The sequence below is a fragment of the Lepidochelys olivacea genome (genome assembly GCF_965140295.1).
Source record: "Lepidochelys olivacea isolate rLepOli2 genome assembly, chromosome: 7".
NCBI classification, from domain to species: domain Eukaryota; kingdom Metazoa; phylum Chordata; order Testudines; family Cheloniidae; genus Lepidochelys; species Lepidochelys olivacea.
Window position 1 is genome coordinate 32,766,019 of NC_140417.1, and position 5,995 is coordinate 32,772,013.

Genomic DNA, 5,995 nt, shown 5'->3' on the forward strand with positions numbered 1-5,995 from the left:
ATTTGTCTCGATGAAGAGAGGGGTGGAGAGGGAGGGAAGGAAAAGATTCTGCAAAGACTTTCCTGCCTGAATAAAAAAGAATTTCAGTCTTCTGTTCAATTTCTGCTCCCGTCCAATTAAGATCAGGTGTTCTTGGAGAAAGATTCTGAAAGATTAAAGAAGAATCCCCCCCACACACACTGCCCCAGAGCTAACCACACACAAAGAACATTGACAGCACATTTTTATTAATGAAAATGAAGACAAACTGTCTATTCTTAGAGCACATCAGTAACTTTATTAAAAGGTGCCTTTATAGTTTTTTTTTTAAATATCCCATGTTTTCTGCAAATATTTTAATGCTACAAAATAGCAGAAAAATTAAGGTGTGTTTTTTAGCAGCATAATGTGCTGTTTGGTATAGCATTTCAGGCTCTCAAAGGGTAGGCCCTGAGTAGGCTCAGCCTCCAAGGGAAGATATACATCATCATGTTTGTTCATAAGCACCACAGCATAGCTGCTACGCTTGTCTGCCTTTAGGTGATGGGCACTATCCAACTGTGGTCTGTGCACAGAGGAGAAAGGAATTTAGAGAGTGGAAGTGCAGCCCCAAATAGGCACAGGGGTAGGTTAAGTCCCTCATACCCATTCCGCACCCTGCTAAAGGCTGGAAATGGGAAATGCCAGTTCAGATGTTTACGGCGTCTACTGCTTCAGAGCATTTAAAAAGTACATTTCCCTAACATGCAATATCTGCAGATATAATTGATAAACTTATCTGTAATAGATGCCTGCTTGTTTTTTCAGCTCCCAGATGAAATGAAGCAAAACTCCTCATTAATAGTGCAGAAAACCTGTGTCAGGTAAACAGTGGAGCACAGCACAAGCCTCCTCTCAAATCCAACAGTAGTGAAAGTTGATCCCAAATTAGATTGTGGTTTCAAAATAAAATTCATATTCTTTCTTCAAATCCATAAGATTTAGGTAGTAATATTCATACCAAATAGTTTGGTAGAAGCCATATGCATTTGCATTTTTTCTGTCGTATTTTCTTTCAATTTAATAGCAATGCTGTGGAAGTAGTTGTTCACTGCTTTAATGAAATTATGTATTTCAAGGACATTTGCTCTTTACTGCATATAATTGAGATTTCTTAGAGCAAATATTCTGATAAGATCTGGATAGTCAATGCTTATACTTCAAATTTGTCAGTTTCATTGCTTATACTTTTTTTTCCCCTCCAGGTAGACACATTGGATTTTCACTTGTTAACATCTGGGATCCTTTCTCCATCAAATAGGAAGGAATATTAGAATCTTTTCTGCCTTTACTTATCATTCGCCAAGAAGCTGTTCCCTCTGCATTTATGAGGACATATTTTCTCAGGCTCGTTGGGGCTATGATTCTGAAGGCGGATCTGAAAAATGTCTACAAGACAAAAGTTGTTCCCCATACCATGCCCCACCCCCCCCAAAAAGAAAGACACATTCAAACTAAACGCATTACAACTATGTTTCTTACTTTTTTTAATTAGTGTGTTTTAATTTAAAAATTACTGTGTTTACATTGGTAACTGATCTGCTCTTGGGTCTTTTGGTTTATTTATTTTTACTCTGACAGTAAGTGCACTCATTTTACAGGATTTTAAGTATGGTTTAACATACTGTGTTGCATTTTTTAATACAAAAAAATCTAAATAAAAACGTATAATTCCTACACTCAAACAAACCCACATTTCTAGGTTACAGACAACTGAAAGCAGAATCTTACTTGATAAATACACAAGCTACCATCAGAAGGAATCACACACCAGGGTCATTAAGCAACTTCTTTCTCTCTGAAGTCTCTACAGTAGCATTAAGTTACATTAAGCACCTGGAAAAAAATGCCAAAAAAAGAAAGCCACACACCACCACGTCCAAGGTTTCAAATGGATTCCCAGAAATTACAGATATGCACCAGAATATGCATCTAGACACCACAACCCTAATAGTTACAAGAGGATATGAGGGTGTTGTTTTATCTGTAGTCCATGTTAATTTGGACTAGTGGAAACTTTCCACTTCTGAGAGAGTATTTTTGGTAAATTTTATGCTACAAGCTACTCTGTATTACAATTTTAACTTTGTCTATTCTTTTTCTAGCACTGCCTGTGCTTTAAGTATATATACACACACACACACACATATGTGGGTGTGAACATTCCCAGTTACTCAATGGGGCACTGCCACAAAAACAATTTAAAGCTAAATTATGAGAATTACTTGCCAGGATTGAAGCTGAACATTCTTTTTTTCAGTTCTAAAGTTATGGATGTCTCTGTAGTTTAGGAAGAGAATCTGAAGAACATACAGACAATTATGTTGCCCCACCCCCACGAATATGTCAAGCCATATAAAACAGCACCTAAAATTCCACCCACAACACACGCACAATATACTGTATCAAAGTATGTCTGTTTTGTTTGTTTACTAGAGAAAACTTAACTTTCAAGTTCTGGACTAGCCAAGCTCTTCTTAAATTCTCCTTAGAGGATGACTGAACGACCATGAATCCTGAATACAAGCTCCAATCCAACTTTCCAACTCCATTTTAGGTAAACTGTCCTTTCTTCCAAGGTAAAAGCTGCTCCAACTCTGGGGAATGTTCTCGCAACAGCACAGTGGATAGAACCACACTGCTAACCAAGCCAATAGGAACTACAGTATCTGCAACGAGTCTAGAAACAAGCTTGTTTTATCCCTACCCACCACCACCCTTTTCAACATACACAAAAATGTTTCCCTCTCCCCAAAAATGGTACCTTTATACTTTGATAATAAAAAAATGTAAATTACTTTATGAAGAATCCAAACTTATAAAAATAGAATATAATTAACTTGCATTTCCCTCTGTCTGGCCAGTTTCTCCACACACTTCGATTGATATCTATAGCTGCAATACAGGTGAATCACATTTCTAAACCACTGCCATCATCAATATAATAGAGGTTTTATCCTGATTACTGGTTCTCTTTTATCCTTTACATTGTCACCTCTCCAGTCGTCTGGCTCTAGGATCTAGACACACCTGGGGGGAAAAAAACTGAAGAAGTTTCTCGTCCCCGTCCCCTTCCCCTCCCTTCAAGGAAAAAAAAAATACTTTGAGCAACACTAACAAAAAAAAGCCTTTTCCCTTCCCACTAGAATAGGTGAGAAAAATACATTTATTTTCTCTTGCTAGGAACAGCAAGACACATGGGAGATAATATACATTACCTACAATATTTTAAGATTTGAACGAACAAGTTTGTTGTTCTGCTGGGCAATAATCTTTTAAAAAATATTATGTGATTTGCTTACACTTCACTGCCACCATAGATGCTTGTCGCTCCACCAGGCTCACGACTTCCCCAATTTGGGTACGGTTACAGCAATATAGACGCTAGCTACCACTCCTAAAGCCGAAAGGAAAATTCCAGCAGTTTTCTAAACACTCAGGAAGATGACCACACTCTCCAGGCCTTGGCAGATTGCCCATTAGTTTCCAGACAAGATGCAATGAGTAAATAAGCCTGCAAAGAGAAAAACCTACGACACACCACGACTTGACCCACTCCAACAAACCCCTCTCATAACAATAAGTACCTTTACAAATTACTATTAATGAAGAGTATAGGAAAGAAAATAGTATTTTAAAGAAATCAAGGAGAAAGTAGGTTACCAACTATACAGGTTAAATTATTGCTGTCTTCACTCATTTTTCCCCCTTCTGGCCTTTCGCAAAGGTATCTATTCTTTCAAAAATTTCTTGCTTGATCTTGTTTTCCATGATTCTTTTTTCCTCTAGTTTCACCAATTTGGACTGGCTCTTTTTTCCCCTCTAACTTCACCAATTTGCACTGGCTCCTTGAAATCCTGTCTTTCTAGCTTCACTGAAGCCACATTCCGCCTTGGTCAATGCATCAGATGTAAAATGGTTGGTTTTATTCTAGTCCTTTATCAGCTAATTTTTTTAAATGTTTTAGCTCAAGACAGATTTTTTTCCACTAAGTCCAACACACACAAAAATAGACCTTTTAAAGATTATTCTTGATCTTGAAATAATTTTCATACACAAAGTCCTTTGAATTAATAGTTATAGTATGCTATGAATTTGTAAGTTTGATTTTGACAAAAACTGAGCTAGTTTGCATTAAAAGATTAAATTCTTCAGCAAATATTACGCCTTAGATTTTACAAGTATCAATTTAAGTCTTTCACCCTCCTGACTTCATATTTTTAAACTAATCTACTATATAGATAGATCTTTTGCTCATCTTTAAAATGCAACTCCCCTTCTCTCTTCTCTTTTCCTGGGTCCTCTTCTAAGGTACCTTCTGCCTTCTAATATTACCAAAAAACAAACAAACCACAACCGTCTCTCTTCTCAGTCTCCTGTCTTGAACATCTTCCCAAACCTTGTGTTTCTAATATTTTCTTTTCTAAAAATCATTTTGTCTTTTTAAATAAAACTCGTTGTTTCTTCATATTTTCTTCTGCTTGAAGCAGACTTAATCTGGCGTTCTTAAAACAGCCAGCATTCTTAATTTTTCTTTCCACCCCAAACTGGCTTAAAGCATGTTTTGGGTTTCAGTTTATCTTCAATTTTATTTTGGTCTTGTTTTGCTTCTAAATTAATCTTCATTTTTTTAAATCTTGTTTTTTCTTATCTTCAAATTTTAAATTTTTCTTTCCCAATTATCTTCAAATTTTAAATTCTTCTTTTGCCTTTTTTTAAAATGCAAGATCTATATTTCAAAATTTAGCATTTTCTTTTTTAAATCTTCAATTTTTTTTCTTGTTTTTTCTTAAATTTATCTTCAAGATTTTCTTGGTTAATAATTTTATTTTGGAAGCATTTAAAATGCCCATTTTCTTTCAACCATTTACCCAAACCTCTGATCACCCTCCTGCACTTATTGAATACTTCTTATTCTTTGATTCTTCTCTTCTCTTCCAATTGCCTTTCATATTAAAAATCTTCATATTTCCTGTTTTTAAGAGCATTAAGTGGTTTAAAAACCAGTGGCACATTAGTTAACCATATCTTTTTAATTATCAAACTATAATTAATATTTTAAGAGTAAAACCCTCTTTACTGATTTACTTTAAAAAATATTAGCTATAGTTTCCAATAGATTATTAATCTAGTTAACTTTGTTTTTTAAAGCTATTCCTGGGCTGTTTCCCCTTTCCCTGTTTTATTTCCCTCTCCACCTGTCCTTTCTCCCTAGCTCTCCTGCCTGCAACTCTAACAGTAAATGGGCAGCAGGATATTTTATAGACTGGTGACAGAGTCACTAACTGCAGTATAGAATCTCCTTCCGCCCCTCCTCTGCTAAGGGGGAGGGGAAAGCACTGCCTGAACATCAACACAAAAAAATAATCCCTCAAAATTCTAAAAAGTTTTTCAATGTCCATTCTCTGAAACTAATGTAGTGGATTTATTCGTTTTTAATTAGAAAGGAAGAAAGGAATTAGTTCACTGGAGAAATTTAGTTTCTTTTCTCTGTAAATGGGTTTATTAGACTGATCCACCCTAATGAATTTTTAACAAGATCCTAAACCATTTTACTGAATCCTTTTTTAAGGTGAGTGGAATAAATCCTCTGTACAAAGCCAGGCATAAAAATAGGTTCTCAGTTAATTTTATCATTTTTAAAAATAAAACCATACCTAGCTTTAGTCTGAACATATCTTTCTTATGCAGCAAAATGGTGTCTATGACAGTAAATTTTGGCCTACATAGAGAGCTTACATTTTTTTCTTGTAAAAAACAAGATCTACAATGCCAAATACAATCCTTTAGCTAAAGGTTTCGATCAAAGGTGTATATTTCAGATTCCAACTAATGGAGAAATAATGTTATGTAGCTTACATTTGAAAATAATTTTACTTCCAGCCTACCTACTTGTGTGCCTGAATAGTTCTCCTTGTTTACCGCTTGCAATAGCCAGTATGAGACTTCGGCATTTGGTCAAATAAATCTAAGTTCT

The 5,995-nt window shown here is 35.4% G+C and overlaps 1 long non-coding RNA gene across 1 annotated transcript; it reads right to left on the reverse strand.

The window, feature by feature from the left end:
- Positions 1–210: 210 nt before the first annotated feature.
- Positions 211–5,249, reverse strand: LOC311523666. The gene is made up of 2 exons (XR_014712399.1): positions 1,750–5,249; positions 211–1,407 (listed from the first exon to the last, which is right to left on the reverse strand). It is a non-coding gene; the product is annotated as an uncharacterized lncRNA (long non-coding RNA).
- Positions 5,250–5,995: the final 746 nt, after the last annotated feature.